This window comes from Protopterus annectens, chromosome 4.part0 (assembly GCF_019279795.1).
Source record: "Protopterus annectens isolate FY-2018-M chromosome 4.part0, PAN1.0, whole genome shotgun sequence".
In the NCBI taxonomy this organism is placed as follows: domain Eukaryota; kingdom Metazoa; phylum Chordata; order Ceratodontiformes; family Protopteridae; genus Protopterus; species Protopterus annectens.
The window spans coordinates 966,482,231-966,501,792 of NC_056733.1; positions in this window are offsets into that span (position 1 = coordinate 966,482,231).

The window sequence follows — 19,562 nt, forward strand, 5'->3', positions numbered from 1 at the left end:
AAGGGTAGCACTTCAAATAATAAACGTCATAGCAACGAGGGAAATCTAACGTCTAAAAAGTATAAGGGTAGTACTTCAAATAATATACGTCATAACAACAAGGGAAATCTAACATCTAAAAAGTATAAGGGTAGCACTTCAAATAATAAACGTCATAGCAACAAGGGAATCTAACGTCTAAAAAGTATAAGGGTAGCACTTCAAATAATAAACGTCATGGCAACAAGGGAATCTAACGTCTAAAAAGTATAAGGGTAGCATTTTAAATAACAAATGTCATAGCAACAAGGGAAATCTAACGTCTAAAAAGTATAAGGGTAGTACTTCAAATAATAAATGTCATAGCAACAAGGGAAATCTAATGTCTAAAAATTATAAGGGTAGTACTTCAAATAATAAACGTCATAGCAACAAGGGAAGTCTAACGTCTAAAAAGTATAAGGGTAGCACTTCAAATAATAAACGTCATAACAACAAGGGAATCTAATGTCTAAAAAGTATAAGGGTAGTACTTCAAATAATAAACGTCATAGCAACAAGGGAATCTAACGTCTAAAAAGTATAAGGGTAGCACTTCAAATAATAAACGTCATAGCAACAAGGGAAGTCTAACATGTCTAAAAAGTATAAGGGTAGCACTTCAAATAATAAACGTCATAGCAACAAGGGAAGTCTAACGTCTAAAAAGTATGTAGTTGTAGTATGTTTAGTTATATTATCTGTGACATTATTAATGTTCTTTTTCTTTCACCCCACCCCTTCTCTTCTTTTATTTATTAATATATTTACTATTATCATGTTATTTATTACCTCTTATGTTGGCCTTATGTATAATTTAATATTGTTTTGCCATTAAAAGCTTTCATTTACATTATTTATTGTTGTGTTCCTCATTATATTATTTTTAGTTTGTTTCCATTATTCGTTATTTACATTATTTATTGTTGTGTTCCTCATTATATTATTTTTAGTTTGTTTCCATTACTCGTTATTTACATTATTTATTGTTGTGTTCCTCATTATATTATTTTTAGTTTGTTTCCATTACTAGATTATTCACATTATTTATTGTTGTGTTCCTCATTATATTATTTTTAGTTTGTTTCCATTACTCGTTATTTACATTATTTATTGTTGTGTTCCTCATTATATTATTTTAGTTTGTTTCCATTACTCGTTATTTACATTATTTATTGTTGTGTTCCTCATTATATCATTTTAGTTTGTTTCCATTATTAATTATTTACATTATTTATTGTTGTGTTCCTCATTATATTATTTTTAGTTTGTTTCCATTACTAGATTATTTACATTATTTATTGTTGTGTTCCTCATTATATTATTTTTAGTTTGTTTCCATTACTCTTTATTTACATTATTTATTGTTGTGTTCCTCATTATATTATTTTTAGTTTGTTTCCATTACTCGTTATTTAAATTATTTATTGTTGTGTTCCTCATTATATTATTTTTAGTTTGTTTCCATTACTTGTTATTTACATTATTTATTGTTGTGTTCCTCATTATATCATTTTTAGTTTGTTTCCATTACTCGTTATTTACATTATTTATTGTTGTGTTCCTCATTATATCATTTTTAGTTTGTTTCCATTACTTGTTATTTACATTATTTATTGTTGTGTTCCTCATTATATCATTTGTAGTTTGTTTCCATTACTTGTTATTTACATTATTTATTGTTGTGTTCCTCATTATATTATTTTTAATTTGTTTCCATTACTCGTTATTTACATTATTTATTGTTGTGTTCCTCATTATATTATTTTTAGTTTGTTTCCATTATTCTTTATTTACATTATTTATTGTTGTGTTCCTCATTATATTATTTTTAGTTTGTTTCCATTATTAGATTATTTACATTATTTATTGTTGTGTTCCTCATTATATTATTTTAGTTTGTTTCCATTATTCGTTATTTACATTATTTATTGTTGTGTTCCTCATTATATTATTTTTAGTTTGTTTCCATCACTCGTTATTTACATTATTTATTGTTGTGTTCCTTATTATATTATTTTTAGTTTGTTTCCATTACTCGTTATTACATTATTTATTGTTGTGTTCCTCATTATATTATTTTTAGTTTGTTTCCATTACTAGATTATTTACATTATTTATTGTTGTGTTCCTCATTATATTATTTTAGTTTGTTTCCATTACTAGATTATTTACATTATTTATTGTTGTGTTCCTCATTATATTATTTTTAGTTTGTTTCCATTACTAGATTATTTACATTATTTATTGTTGTGTTCCTCATTATATTATTTTAGTTTGTTTCCATTACTCGTTATTTACATTATTTATTGTTGTGTTCCTCATTATATTATTTTTAGTTTGTTTCCATTACTCGTTATTTACATTATTTATTGTTGTGTTATTCATTATATTATTTTTAGTTTGTTTCCATTATTCGTTATTTACATTATTTATTGTTGTGTTCCTCATTATATTATTTTTAGTTTGTTTCCATTACTCGTTATTTACATTATTTATTGTTGTGTTCCTCATTATATTATTTTTAGTTTGTTTCCATTACTCGTTATTTACATCATTTATTGTTGTGTTCCTCATTATATTATTTTTAGTTTGTTTCCATTACTCGTTATTTACATTATTTATTGTTGTGTTCCTCATTATATTATTTTAGTTTGTTTCCATTACTCGTTATTTACATTATTTATTGTTGTGTTCCTCATTATATTATTTTAGTTTGTTTCCATTACTAGATTATTTACATTATTTATTGTTGTGTTCTTCATTATATTATTTTAGTTTGTTTCCATTACTAGATTATTTACATTATTTATTGTTGTGTTCCTCATTATATTATTTTTAGTTTGTTTCCATTACTCGTTATTTACATTATTTATTGTAAATTAATGTTCCTCATTATATTATTTTTAGTTTGTTTCCATTACTCGTTATTTACATTATTTATTGTTGTGTTCCTCATTATATTATTTTTAGTTTGTTTCCATTATTCTTTATTTACATTATTTATTGTTGTGTTCCTATTATATTATTTTTAGTTTGTTTCCATTATTCTTTATTTACATTATTTATTGTTGTGTTCCTCATTATATTATTTTTTGTTTGTTTCCATTATTCGTTATTTACATTATTTATTGTTGTGTTCCTCATTATATTATTTTAGTTTGTTTCCATTACTCATTATATACATTATTTATTGTTGTGTTCCTCATTATATTATTTTTAGTTTGTTTCCATTATTCGTTATTTACATTATTTATTGTTGTGTTCCTCATTATATTATTTTTCGTTTGTTTCCGTTACTCGTTATTTACATTATTTATTGTTGTGTTCTTCATTATATTATTTTTAGTTTGTTTCCATTACTCGTTATTTACATTATTTATTGTTGTGTTCCTCATTATATTATTTTTAGTTTGTTTCCGTTACTAGATTATTTACATTATTTATTGTTGTGTTCCTCATTATATTATTTTTAGTTTGTTTCCATTACTCGTTATTTACATTATTTATTGTTGTGTTCCTCATTATATTATTTTTAGTTTGTTTCCATTACTCGTTATTTACATTATTTATTGTTGTGTTCCTCATTATATTATTTTTAGTTTGTTTCCATTACTAGTTATTGCTTTCTCATATGATATTAATTACATTTGTTTGGGTTAGGTTTATTTTTACTTTATGTTTCTATTTTACCATAGTGTGACAAGGTAGACCAGTTCCCAGTGATCCACCTACCTTGGCTCCCCCGCCCAAGGAACTGGGGCCCAGCACGTCTGGGTTGCAGCCTGGTGGCACCCTCTCTGCTGCCTCTGCATTGCATGCTCAATTGGGTAGGTCCACCTCACAGGCTGGGAGTGTCCCCCACCTCTTGGAGTGGAGGTGGAGGGGATGTGCTTGTCACCCATTATCAAATGCCAGGCATGGTGTGTATGCTTGTGAGTTTAACTGTTGGTGCAAGCCTACATTAGATTCCCACCCATCCGGGTGGGGCAATCACTCCCCATGAGCCAGCATCAACCACTACTTCTACAGCAGCAGTGAAGGAGCAGTGCTGACAGTCCAGTGGGTGAGGACTTGAGTCACACTGCTACCGTGTCTGATGTCCATAGGACAGGGATCCCCCAACACCCTCTCCAACCAAGGGTTCACCCCGTCTTGTGTCCCTCACCAACCCTGTCTGCTGTCATGTATGTCTTGTCTGTTTGCAAATGATTCCTCACCTTCCCAACTTAACTTCCACACACATACCTATGTCCCTTCCCCAACATTCCACTCTCTCCTTAAAAAAAAAAAAAAGGCACCTGTCCCCCCAAAAAAATTTTGTCCCATACATAGATCTCCATTTCGCACACATGTCCACTGGAAATTTAATTTGGTCCAGTTGGCTTTCCAATGCACTTATGTTGTCATCACCCCTCTCTCTCTGGGTGTGACAGTCAAAATTCAGCTAAAAATCTTTGCAAGTGTACATTTGTTGTTGTTGAAGAAATGGATTGCTATGGTTCTTTCCTACACCCTTCCTACATATTCCTACCTGTCTTTTACAATGTTTTTCCCTCTGCTTGCACCCCATTTCACCACTTTGTTTGAAAGCATACTAATCACATTCAAAAAGTACACCTATGACCTATTTCGAACCCAGTACCATTTCACTTGAACAACAGTGTATCAACCCACCAAGCCACACAGCCAGTTAATTAGCACAGGTGTTTTAAGCAAAACATAGGAATTGTCATTTTCTCATCATTAAGCGTGTTTATGCAATGTTGTGCATCGTGCCACATTGCACAGCAAATCTATAAAGATTCATGGAAAAATAAGAATTTAACTGGGACTCTGGTGAGAAATACATCACTATGAAGCTATACACATACTAAAAGATGTGCGTGAGATATGCAATAGTAAGATGCGTGTGGAATTATATGTACAACATGTAAAAATACACCTGCCGTAACAGTGACTCTGTAGCTCAATCTGTTAAATGCTTTGAAAACATTAATTTTAGGTCCACATGGTCCTGGCTTTAAATACAGCTGTGTCTAGCATTTAAAATACATGTATGTGTACATCACCATTATATATTGTGATATGTATGACTGCCTCATCAGCTATTTATCCAGCCAAAGCAGTACAGATGGAATGTCTGCTTCTAAATAATAGAAGACAAGGCCTACAGATAGGACCAGTTTTAACTACCCTATCACAACTCTAGAAAGTGCAGAAAATGTCGGGTCATGCATTAACCTGAATTAACACTCAATTATTTCTGCCCTCATCATACCATATAATAGCCTGAAGAATCTGGCTCCTCAAACAAAATGTGGATTCATACTACCTTATCAAGAAACCTAGCAGGTGACTCCTTGTTCTCTAACTCTGTTGGTAAAGTATGGAATCAACTACCACATGATCTTACTTCTCAGACCTCTCTCCCACAATTTAAAACTAATCTAAAATGTTTTCTCACCAACCACTGGTTATGTTCTTGTACCAACCCTGACTAACTGTTATCCTTCACTGACTGTTACACTCTATAACCACTATATTCCTACCTATAAACCTCTATATTCTACACTCTATAAACTAACCTTTTTTACTTAAATACTAATGCTTATGAGTCTTGAGTACTATTTTCCATATTTGACTATTTATTTCAATTTTACATTTTTTTTATGTAAACTTTAACTGAATGTTGTAATATTGTATGTTGTTGCCTTTTGTAGACTTATATTACTTTTAATTTTTTATGCGTTTTTTTCTGGAGCTTTTCTCCCTGGGCCTCTACTGAAAATGGACATGTATCCAGTTGGACTAGCCCGGTCAACAAATGTAAAATAAAAAAAATAAATAAAATAAATGTTGATGTGTATACTGACATTGTGGCCCAGTAATATCAGACTCGAGCCCACAATGATTTGCTAGTGATATTACAGACAACCACAGCTGTACAAGTAACATACACATATGAAGGTCATGCTAAAAGCAAGGGTTGTCAGCACACATTTTCCAGATCACTACCATGACATAACATACGACTTGGCAGTTGTTCAGCTGATTGATATAATGGTTAATGTACCCCTTACCTTGTTCTAGGACACACCAAGCATGTTGCCTTTTATACTCTTTTAATGATACCTGTGGCTAACATACTTACCTTAAACACGTACCTTAATTTCCAGTGGGATGAGTTCCCTCAGTCTGGCTCTGGCTGTTCATGAAGGCTGCCTCAGGTCCCACAGTTACCCTTCTGTGTTATCCTGTAAAGTCTTTAGCCTCTCTGCGTGTACCTATTGCCTGCAGCAGCAGCTTTCAGCCTGTAGCACACACAACTGCATGTAAAAAGTAACTGCTACAAACATTCTGTCTGGGCTGATGTAGTATCTTTACCCCAGTAATTTTCACCCCAACATAGAGAAAGGGATGGAATCTACATTTAGGCCTTATATCTTGTTGAGTAGTTGCATGGGATTGGCTGATTATACTTCAAATCAGCTGTGTGGGCTGCATATAGCATTTCTGAATGACAGATTGGTTCAGAGGCAATCATGTGCTAATGAGAACCATCTTAAAAAGGCAAACGTCTAGCTAGGCAAACCAGTGTACATAAGAGTTACTTCATATGTCTAAGTTGTTAACACCTTACTTTTATAGCAGTATCTTTCAAGAGAAGAGTATTGTACTCTGTCAGGTATGCATCCATTTTGTTCTACTGCTCTTTTAGGACATTGTCATATTATTTCATTGCTTTAACTTCTGTGCACATATCCCGGGGTTGCTGTTCTTTCTACATACGGCCATTTATGTCATTTTACATTTTGTGCATATTTTTCTTTGGACATTCTCGGTGACTTTCCATTGGCATATTGCACCTATTGTTTGGTATGATACCTGACTTTGACAACTTCTTCATTACTCCTCCGGTATGTTTGGGTAAATGTAAACCGTTTTTGGTTTGCATTACCGTGCTCTCTCACGCTACGCCTCGCGCCATGGATCGCTATTTGCCCTCATTTGCATGGTGCAATTTCGCACACAGTGTGCTTTGCATACCTCGCCGGGGGCCGGTCGGCGACGCCCGGTAGTGCAGTGGAATTCATTCATACCTGAATCGCTAAGCAGGCATATTTGGCGTTATAACGGCGACGCTATGCTGGCGCCTGGCGCAAGGTTCATGAATCCCGGGATTATTTATTGTTGTTATTTGTTCCTCATTATATTATTTTTAGTTTGTTTCCATGCAAATTGTTACATTATTTATTATTAGTTGCGCCCCTCATTATATTATTTTAGTTTGTTTCCATTACTCGTTATTTGCATTATTTATTGTTCCTCATTATATTATTATTAGTTTGTTTCCATTACTGCTATTTACATTATTTATTGTTGTGTTCCTCATTATATTATTTTTAGTTTGTTTCCATTACTCGTTATTTACATTATTTATTGTTGTGTTCCTCATTATATTATTTTTAGTTTGTTTCCATTACTAGTTATTTACATTATTTATTGTTGTGTTCCTCATTATATTATTTTAGTTTGTTTCCATTACTGCTATTTACATTATTTATTGTTGTGTTTCCTCATTATATTGTTTTATTTGTTTCCATTGCCTCGTTTTACATTATTTATTGTTGTGTTCCTCATTATATTATTTTAGTTTGTTTCCATTACTGTTATTTACATTATTTATTGTTGTGTTCCTCATTATATTATTTTTAGTTTGTTTCCATTACTCGTTATTTACATTATTTATTGTTGTGTTCCTCATTATATTATTTTTAGTTTGTTTCCATTACTCGTTATTTACATTATTTATTGTTGTGTTCCTCATTATATTATTTTTTAGTTTGTTTCCATTACTCAAGTATTTACATTATTTATTGTTGTGTTCCTCATTATATTATTTTAGTTTGTTTCCATTACTCGTTATTTACATTATTTATTGTTGTGTTCCTCATTATATTATTTTTAGTTTGTTTCCATTACTCGTTATTTTACATTATTTATTGTTGTGTTCCTCATTTATATTATTTTTAGTTTGTTTCCATTACTCGCTATTTACATTATTTATTGTTGTGTTCCTCATTATATTATTTTAGTTTGTTTCCATTATTCGTTATTTACATTATTTATTGTTGTGTTCCTCATTATATTATTTTAGTTTGTTTCCATTACTCGTTATTTACATTATTTATTGTTGTGTTCCTCATTATATCATTTTTAGTTTGTTTCCATTATTCGTTATTTACATTATTTATTGTTGTGTTCCTCATTATATTATTTTAGTTTGTTTCCATTATTCGTTATTTACATTATTTATTGTTGTGTTCCTCATTATATTATTTTTAGTTTGTTTCCATTACTCGTTATTTACATTATTTATTGTTGTGTTCCTCATTATATTATTTTAGTTTGTTTCCATTATTTATTTACATTATTTATTGTTGTGTTCCTCATTATATTATTTTAGTTTGTTTCCATTACTTTATTTACATTATTTATTGTTGTGTTCCTCATTATATTATTTTTAGTTTGTTTCCATTACCGTTATTTACATTATTTATTGTTGTGTTCCTCATTATATTATTTTAGTTTGTTTCCATTACCGTTATTTACATTATTTATTGTTGTGTTCCTCATTATATTATTTTAGTTTGTTTCCATTACTCGTTATTTACATTATTTATTGTTGTGTTCCTCATTATATTATTTTTAGTTTGTTTCCATTACTCGTTATTTACATTATTTATTGTTGTGTTCCTCATTATATTATTTTTAGTTTGTTTCCATTACTGTTATTTACATTATTTATTGTTGTGTTCCTCATTATATTATTTTAGTTTGTTTCCATTACTCGTTATTTACATTATTTATTGTTGTGTTCCTCATTATATTATTTTTAGTTTGTTTCCATTACTCGTTATTTACATTATTTATTGTTGTGTTCCTCATTATATTATTTTTAGTTTGTTTCCATTACTCGTTATTTACATTATTTATTGTTGTGTTCCTCATTATATTATTTTTAGTTTGTTTCCATTACTCGTTATTTACATTATTTATTGTTGTGTTCCTCATTATATTATTTTTAGTTTGTTTCCATTATTCGTTATTTACATTATTTATTGTTGTGTTCCTCATTATATTATTTTTAGTTTGTTTCCATTATTCTTTATTTACATTATTTATTGTTGTGTTCCTCATTATATTATTTTAGTTTGTTTCCATTACTCGTTATTTACATTATTTATTGTTGTGTTCCTCATTATATTATTTTTAGTTTGTTTCCATTACTCGTTATTTACATTATTTATTGTTGTGTTCCTCATTATATTATTTTTAGTTTGTTTCCATTATTATTTACATTATTTATTGTTGTGTTCCTCATTATATTATTTTTAGTTTGTTTCCATTACTTGTTATTTACATTATTTATTGTTGTGTTCCTCATTATATTATTTTTAGTTTGTTTCCATTACTCGTTATTTACATTATTTATTGTTGTGTTCCTCATTATATTATTTTTAGTTTGTTTCCATTACTCGTTATTTACATTATTTATTGTTGTGTTCCTCATTATATTATTTTTAGTTTGTTTCCATTACTCATTATTTACATTATTTATTGTTGTGTTCCTCATTATATTATTTTTAGTTTGTTTCCATTACTTTATTTACATTATTTATTGTTGTGTTCCTCATTATATTATTTTTAGTTTGTTTCCATTACTCGTTATTTACATTATTTATTGTTGTGTTCCTCATTATATTATTTTAGTTTGTTTCCATTACTCGTTATTTACATTATTTATTGTTGTGTTCCTCATTATATTATTTTTAGTTTGTTTCCATTACTCGTTATTTACATTATTTATTGTTGTGTTCCTCATTATATTATTTTTAGTTTGTTTCCATTACTCGTTATTTACATTATTTATTGTTGTGTTCCTCATTATATTATTTTTAGTTTGTTTCCATTACTCGTTATTTACATTATTTATTGTTGTGTTCCTCATTATATTATTTTTAGTTTCCATTATTCGTTATTTACATTATTTATTGTTGTGTTCCTCATTATATTATTTTTAGTTTGTTTCCATTACTCGTTATTTACATTATTTATTGTTGTGTTCTTCATTATATTATTTTTAGTTTGTTTCCATTACTCATTATTTACATTATTTATTGTTGTGTTCCTCATTATATTATTTTTAGTTTGTTTCCATTACTCGTTATTTACATTATTTATTGTAAGTGTGTTCCTCATTATATTATTTTTAATTTGTTTCCATTACTCGTTATTTACATTATTTATTGTTGTGTTCCTCATTATATTATTTTTAGTTTGTTTCCATTATTCTTTATTTACATTATTTATTGTTGTGTTCCTATTATATTATTTTTAGTTTGTTTCCATTATTCTTTATTTACATTATTTATTGTTGTGTTCCTCATTATATTATTTTTAGTTTGTTTCCATTATTCGTTATTTACATTATTTATTGTTGTGTTCCTCATTATATTATTTTTAGTTTGTTTCCATTACTCATTATTTACATTATTTATTGTTGTGTTCCTCATTATATTATTTTTAGTTTGTTTCCATTATTCGTTATTTACATTATTTATTGTTGTGTTCCTCATTATATTATTTTAGTTTGTTTCCATTACTCGTTATTTACATTATTTATTGTTGTGTTCTTCATTATATTATTTTTAGTTTGTTTCCATTACTCGTTATTTACATTATTTATTGTTGTGTTCCTCATTATATTATTTTTAGTTTGTTTCCATTACTGTTATTTACATTATTTATTGTTGTGTTCCTCATTATATTATTTTTAGTTTGTTTCCATTACTCGTTATTTACATTATTTATTGTTGTGTTCCTCATTATATTATTTTTAGTTTGTTTCCATTACTCGTTATTTACATTATTTATTGTTGTGTTCCTCATTATATTATTTTTAGTTTGTTTCCATTACTCGTTATTGCTTTCTCGTATGATATTAATTACATTTGTTTGGGTTAGGTTTATTTTTACTTTTTGTTTCTATTTTACCATAGTGTGACAAGGTAGGCCAGTTCCCAGTGATCCACCTACCTTGGCTCCCCCGCCCGAGGAACTGGGGCCCAGCACATCTGGGTTGCAGCCTGGTGGCACCCTCTCTGCTGCCTCTGCATTGCATGCTCAATTGGGTAGGTCCACCTCACAGGCTGGGAGTGTCCCCCACCTCTGGGAGTGGAGGTGGAGGGGATGTGTTTGTCACCCATTATCAAATGCCAGGCATGGTGTGTAAGCTTGTGAGTTTAACTGTTGGTGCAAGCCTACATTAGATCCCCACCCATCCGGGTGGGGCAATCACTCCCCATGAGCCAGCATCAACCACTACTTCTACAGCAGCAGTGAAGGAGCAGTGCTGACAGTCCAGTGGGTGAGGACTTGAGTCACACTGCTACCGTGTCTGATGTCCATAGGACAGGGATCCCCCAACACCCTCTCCAACCAAGGGTTCACCCCGTCTTGTGTCCCTCACCAACCCTGTCTGCTGTCATGTATGTCTTGTCTGTTTGCAAATGATTCCTCACCTTCCCAACTCAACTTCCCCACACATACCTATGTCCCTTCCCCAACATTCCACTCTCTCCTTAAAAAAAAAAAAAAAAAAAAGGCACCTGTCCCCAAAAAAAATTTTGTCCCATACATAGATCTCCATTTCGCACACATGTCCACTGGAAACTTAATTTGGTCCAGTTGGCTTTCCAATGCACTTATGTTGTCATCACCCCTCTCTCTCTGGGTGTGACAGTCAAAATTCAGCTAAAAATCTTTGCAAGTGTACATTTGTTGTTGTTGAAGAAATGGATTGCTATGGTTCTTTCGTACACCCTTCCTGCACATTCCTACCTGTCTTTTACAATGTTTTTCCCTCTGCTTGCACCCCATTTCACCACTGTGTTTGAAAGCATACTAATCACATTCAAAAAGTACACCTATGACCTATTTCGAACCCAGTACCATTTCACTTGAACAACAGTGTATCAACCCACCAAGCCACACAGCCAGTTAATTAGCACAGGTGTTTTAAGCAAAACATAGGAATTGTCATTTTCTCATCATTAAGCATGTTTATGCAATGTTGTGCATCATGCCACATCGCACAGCAAATCTGCTAAAAGATTCATGGAAAAATAAGAATTTAACTGGGACTCTGGTAGAGAAATACATCACTATAAAGCCATACACATACTAAAAGATGTACGTGAGATATGCAATAGTAAGGTACGTGTGCAAGTATATGTACAATGTGTAAAAACACACCTGCTGTAACAGTGACTCTGTAGCTCAATCTGTTAAATGCTTTGAAAACATTAAATTTTGGTCCACATGGTCCTGTGTTCAAATACAGCTGTGTCTACCATTTAAAATACATGTATGTGTACATCACCATTATATACTGTGATATGTATGACTGCCTCATCAGCTATTTATCCAGCCAAAGCAGTACAGATGGAATGTCTGCTTCTAAATAATAGAAGACAAAGGCCTACAGATAGGACCAGTTTTAACTACCCCTATTACAACTCTAGAAAGTGCAGAAAATGTCAGGTCATGCATTAACCTGAATTAACACTCCAATTATTTCTGCCCTCATCATACCATATAATAGCCTGAAGAATCTACGCTCCTCAAACAAAATGTGGATTCATACTACCTTATCAAAAAACCTAGCAGGTGACTCCTTGTTCTCTAACTCTGTTGGTAAAGTATGGAATCAACTACCACATGATCTTACTTCTCAGACCTCTCTCCCACAATTTAAAACTAATCTAAAATGTTTTCTCACCAACCACTGGTTATGTTCTTGTACCAACCCTGACTAACTGTTATCCTTCACTGACTGTTACACTCTATAACCACTATATTCCTACCTATAAACCTCTATATTCTACACTCTATAAACTAACCTTTTTTTACTTAAATACTAATGCTTATGAGTCTTGAGTACTATTTTCCATATTTGACTATTTATTTCAATTTTACATTTTTTTTATGTAAACTTTAACTGAATGTTGTAATATTGTATGTTGATGCCTTTTGTAGACTTATATTACTTTTAATTTTTTTGTACGTTTTTTTTCTGGAGCTTTTCTCCCTGGGCCTCTACTGAAAATGGACATGTATCCAGTTGGACTAGCCCGTCAACAAATGTAAAATAAAAAAAATAAATAAAATAAATGTTGATGTGTATACTGACATTGTGGCCCAGTAATATCAGACTCGAGCCCACAATGATTTGCTAGTGATATTACAGACAACCACAGCTGTACAAGTAACATACATATATGAAGGTCATGCTAAAAGCAAGGGTTGTCAGCACACATTTTCCAGATCACTACCATGACATAACATATGACTTGGCAGTTGTTCAGCTGATTGATATAATGGTTAATGTACCCCTTACCTTGTTCTAGGACACACCAAGCATGTTACCTTTTATACTCTTTTAATGATACCTGTGGCTAACATACTTACCTTAAACACGTACCTTAATTTCCAGTGGGATGAATTCCCTCAGTCTGGCTCTGGCTGTTCATGAAGGCTGCCTCAGGTCCCACAGTTACCCTTCTGTGTTATCCTGTAAAGTCTTCAGCCTCTCTGCGTGTACCTATTGCCTGCAGCAGCAGCTTTCAGCCTGTAGCACACACAACTGCATGTAAAAAGTAACTGCTACAAACATTCTGTCTGGGCTGATGTAGTATCTTTACCCCAGTAATTTTCACCCCAACATAGAGAAAGGGGATGGAATCTACATTTAGGCCTTATATCTTGTTGAGTAGTTGCATGGGATTGGCTGATTATACTGCAAATCAGCTGTGTGGGCTGCATATAGCACTTCTGAATGACAGATTGGTTCAGAGGCAATCATGTGCTAATGAGAACCATCTTAAAAAGGCAAACGTCTAGCTAGGCAAACCAGTGTACATAAGAGTTACTTCATATGTCTAAGTTGTTAACACCTTACTTTTATAGCAGTATCTTTCAAGAGAAGAGTATTGTACTCTGTCAGGTATGCATCCATTTTGTTTCTGACGTGATACATATGTTTCAATATACATATGGGGAATGGGGATTACATCAGTAAGCCTTTCTTAGAACTGTACTGATGACATGGCATTGATCTCCAGTCCTGTTAGACGTAGAGAGGATGTAGAGTATAGCAAAGATTTAATGCTGCATGTTAACAAGGTACACAGGTCTCCTGGATACTTCCTTTGATAACAGTTGTAATAGTATAATGCTATTTAGTTGGGGCTGTTGTTCATACATATTATACGAGGGGTTGATTTTTCCTGCTATGGGGAATACTACAATGGACTCCTGTGTTAGGTATGTGATCATATGTGAGTATCTGTCATGGCACAAACAGGAATAGGTCACTCTTATTACTATCCTAATTGCATCCACACTCTTTGTATATTTGCCACACCGTTGAATATGAAATATGCAATCAAGCAGTAAAACTGATAGCCTTTCTTTATTGCTGTATCTTTACATACTTTACTCCTACGTATGTGATCCTGACATGTGTTCTCATTTATTTGTACTTCAGGAAACATTATCTATGCACATTGCAGGGTACCATTTACTGAGCGGAAAACAATCTCATCACTGAGGCTTTGCGCCAACATTACCAGGTCCTGCTGTCTAGGACAGCAAGGACTGTCCTTAATAAACTCTCAATTTGCTACAACCACATTGCCAGGTTTGCCACTGGTCTGCCTTTTAGGACACATCATTGCATCAATCTAAATCAGCTTGGGTGGCTTGAACTACCCAGCCTAATCCAGTATAACCAACTGATTTTGGCCTATAAAATCCTCTATAATCCGGACAATACTCCTGCACTTAAAAATATTATCACCCCTATAACAATCCTAGACCGCTTCGATCCTCTAACAAACTACTAATTCAGACTAGCAAAATTAATAACACAGCCAGTGACTCTCTCTTTGCAAACTCTGTAAGTAGATCCTGGAACTCTCTTCCAGCTGATATTACCTTACTTTCCACCTTAGGTCAATTTAAAACTAGACTCAAACAACATTTGTCTCTTAACTGGCTATGTCAATGTATCAAGCCTGGCTAACTCTCTCTAGAATGTGTAAAAGTCTGTTAACCAGTTTACTGTGTAATTTAATTTAATCCTGACTTGTGCTCAGGATTAACTCTAACCTGTGGAACTTGTTTAACTTGCTTACTTATGTAATCTCTGTAAATAGTCTGTTTGTAATATGTAATGCTGGTATTATGTAATGCTGTATCTGCTTTCCTTTGGAGCTTTTCTCCCTGGGCCTCCTCTGAAAATGGACATGCATCCAGTCGGACTATCCCGGTCAACAAATGTAAAATAAATAAATAAATAAATAAATAAATAAATAAATAAATAAATAAATAAAAGTAGGCCAGAGTGTGCAGCCCTGTGAGATGAACTGATGCAGAGTGTGCAGCCCTGTTGGATGAACTGGTGCAGAGTGTGCAGCCCTGTGGGATGAACTGGTGCAGAGTGTGCAGCCCTGTGGGATGAACTGGTGCAGAGTGTGCAGCCCTGTGAGATGAACTGGTGCATACATAACATCAATGACGTGGGTCACCAGAATTGTACCTACGAGCAGGTGTGACACCGTGCCACGAATATGATAAATGCAGCATGGAGACATGCAGCTGATGTGGTCAGGGATTGTCAGGTCACTGGTGGTGGGCCTGCAGCAGAACAATCTCTCTCAGCCACAGAAGAATTCCTGGTGAACCTTGCAACACAGGACAGCTCCCAGGCATCCATCAGCCAATATGCTGTGGACATGGGTGCCACCCGTTCCTCTCAAGAAGAGCATTCAGGTATCCTTAGTTAGATCAGCATTGGAATACTGTTACATTCAACGTGTCAAGGTGTATATAGTTTTACATGGGTGTTAGGTGTTTTATAGGAGGTGGAGTTACCTGCAGTTTTAAGCTGATGTAGAGATTGTGACCCACATAACTGTTAACATAGCAGATACTGTAAATTGGAGATATTTGGACCTTTTACTGCTGTTATACTGTAACATGTGGCACTGTTGCCATTACCTCTCCCTCAGATTTTTTCAGAACCATCAGGAATAGGAAGAGGCTGTGCTCCTGCTGCTGGTAAGCACAAAACTATCTTGTCAGAGATGTAGATATAATTCAATGTATTCAGTAAAGTGCCATCCCATGCCTGCTGGCTGGCTTGATGTACTGTCTGCATGATTGCCAACTGGACAGATATTTTCTGAATGTCTGCAGTTTAGACTTATACCTCTGCCGTGCAAGTGTGACCATAGTGATTGACTTGATAGTATTGTCAGGAGATTACAAATTACCTTTACTGGCAACTGTGCAGATATTTTCAGAATGTCAGCAGTGTACATAATTTATGATTTGCTCATAAGATTCTTGTTTAACAAATAATTATTTCCAAATAATTATAGATTGAGGTTAGAAAATAATGACCCCGTGTCCTACTATGTGAGGTTGGAGGTTATACCCGTCTGTAATAGTGACAACAGTGTACACAGCTTAACATATATTGCACCATAGTACTGCAGAGCACAGAAGTGCAGGTATTAATGTATTGCTTTTCCTTTCATATCACAGATGACTGGGGGGGGGGTTGGTCTCTGTCCCCTTCGCAACCTGATGGTACTGTCTATTCATACTCTGATGATGATGGTGACCAAAGTGAGGCACAGCTTGGGATTGCAGGGGCTGAATCTGTTACAGAGATTTACATCCCTTGTCCACCCTCATTATCACCATATGATACTTCCTACGTCCTATGTAGCATAGGCATTCTGACGTAATGTCCACCCTCATTATCACCATACACAGTCAGAATGCCTATGCTTAGCCAGCCCCCTGAGGCCACAGATATTGGACAGTGGGTGGGGACACTGAACAAGGAAGTGTGACTACTGTGGCTGCAGAGAGTGTTGACAATGGCCATAGCCAAACAGTTGGTGAAATTCCACACAGACGGATTGATACGGATGTTTGTAGGAGGCCTGCTGTCCCTCCAGCACCTGTCGCAAGTGTCTCATCACGTGTCACTCGGTGTATGTTTAGGGCCATCATGGAGGCACAGGCATGTTCAGAAAGGAACTCCCGATGTGTGCTCAGGGTTATGGATGTAGCACAGTCTGACATCTGTGACTGCCACCACCTTGTTGCTGATACCCTGGAACGGTTGACTGATACAGTGGAAAGAGGTAAGTCTGAGACAGATCACACATGATCTGTCTTGAAATGCATGTTGTCTGTGATGGAGTTGAGCAGTGGCCTCATGGGCATAGGTCAGCAACTACATATCCTGAGAGTCAACATGGCCATGCACAATCACACTCCCATAGTGGCAGTACATCCAGAGTTCCGGAGGGGAGTGTGCTGTCCACATCAAGATGTAGCAGGCTATGAGCTCATGGTCCTGGCCATTCCAGTGGAGGACACGTTCCCAGCACACATCAGTCACCCTTAGGTAGCAGCACAGCATCTGACCTTGGGCATGGAGATGCCAGTGCAACTACTGGCAGAGCCAGTTCTCATGTTTGGGAGCAGAGACGATGAACTGTCAGCTCTACCATGCATGGCTGACAGCTGTCCAACATAACACACGTAAGGCTAGCACTGAGCTTGGCTGTGTTCATGCAGACACTCACACATCACTGTCACATTGAGGGCACCTGCAGATATACATGCAATATTTCCATGGTCCATCTTGCCTGCTTCCCTTCCTGGCTCACACATATACTTGCCAACCTATTGGGACAGCCTAGGCCTCCTGCGCCCACACACAACCCCCTTTGCAAGTGATGATTCCAGTACCACATCCTTATTATATTTCTCAAGGATGCAGGGACATAAAGCGATGTGTCTTCACAGGGTGACTGTCTACATTAGTATGAATTCCTTTCATCCATTTTTGCTGTTGACATGCTACTTGTACTGGTCATTTACAGACATTGTACTTTGCCATTTATAATGTCTATAGCATAATATATGTACGTTATGATGGATGCTGTTGTAAGGGATATGGAGTTACACAATGAAATGTGTCTCATGGTAATGTTTACGTTTCATTTTCAGGATTGTGTAGGACACACCTATGGGTACACATCTACAATCAATCCATCTATGTCAGAGTGCAGGATTGAATGTCAGTACAGAGAGAAATGCCATCAGAAAGGTAATGCAGTATAGGTTCATGGGTTCATAGGTTCATAGGTGTTTACTAGGCTAATGAACACAAGGGCTTCTTTAAGCCTAGCCATGCATCCCAAACCTCTGACAGGGTCTGATACCCTTGATAGGTGTAATCAGGGCTTTGGGAGATTAAACATTTACAAGCAGGGGCCTGGGAGAGGAACCATTCATTTACAGTTTTCCTGTGTCCATTAGAGACATAGGTCCCAAACCAGGGATGATTGTCCTGTTCCCCATCCAATTGTGTAACTTGCACTTGATTTGCATTAGGGTGGAACTCTGCTTCACATGGATGGGAAGCCTGTTCCATATAGGGTGTATTCTCCAGCATGTCCTATTTATACCACAGGCAAGGTGTAGGTCTACAGAATGGGTAATTCTGGTGCTAGTTCTTTCATGGATATGCAGGATGTCCACAGTGGGGTATGACAATGCCCTGTATAACACGCATACATCTCCCTTCCAAAGGCTGTAAGACACAGAATACAGGGATAGGGCCTTGATGCGGTCTGCGTAGGACATTTTACGCATGCCCTGTATTGGTTTAGTGAGGAACCTCTGTGGATGTTCCAATTGTCGGACATGCCTAGTTAGGTGCATATCATAGGTGGCATTGCACTCAATGATAGGTCTGAAGAATGCCAAATACAGTGGAACAAAGACTTTCTTGGACTTACATGCCATACCTTTGTTTATGCATTTCACAGCATAGAATGATTTTCCCAGTACTGTAGACACATGACAGTCAACGTCTAGATTACTATTATGTGTGTCACTTAGTCTCTAAATACTGGGTCAACTGTTAGAAGTGTGCTGTCAATATGATAGTTACCAGGGGTGGGTGACTTCCCCCAGTATATTATTGTGCATTTCTTGCAATTTATTGTTTCTCCGTGTCTCTGGCACCAGTTGTATGTCTGTGTCAGTCCCTCCTGGAGAACATTTGTGTTAGTGTAGAATTCAATGACAGCTCGTAATTTCCAATCATCTGCAAATGTAGTCAGCCAGAGACCACTGACAGTGGTCTTGACTTCAGAGAAGTAAATACCTAAAAGCAACAGTCCAAGGAATGATTCATGAGGAGTCTATTTGTGACTGGCCTCTTTGTAGAGGTGGACTCCCCAATGCTTAGTTCCTGAGTCCTGTCTGTGAGCCACTTGGCCATCCACTGGCTGATATACTAGTTTGTACCTAATCTCTTGAGTTTGTCAACAATGCCTGATGAAAGTAGAGTGTCACATACCTTGTCAGGCCATGGTAGGCAG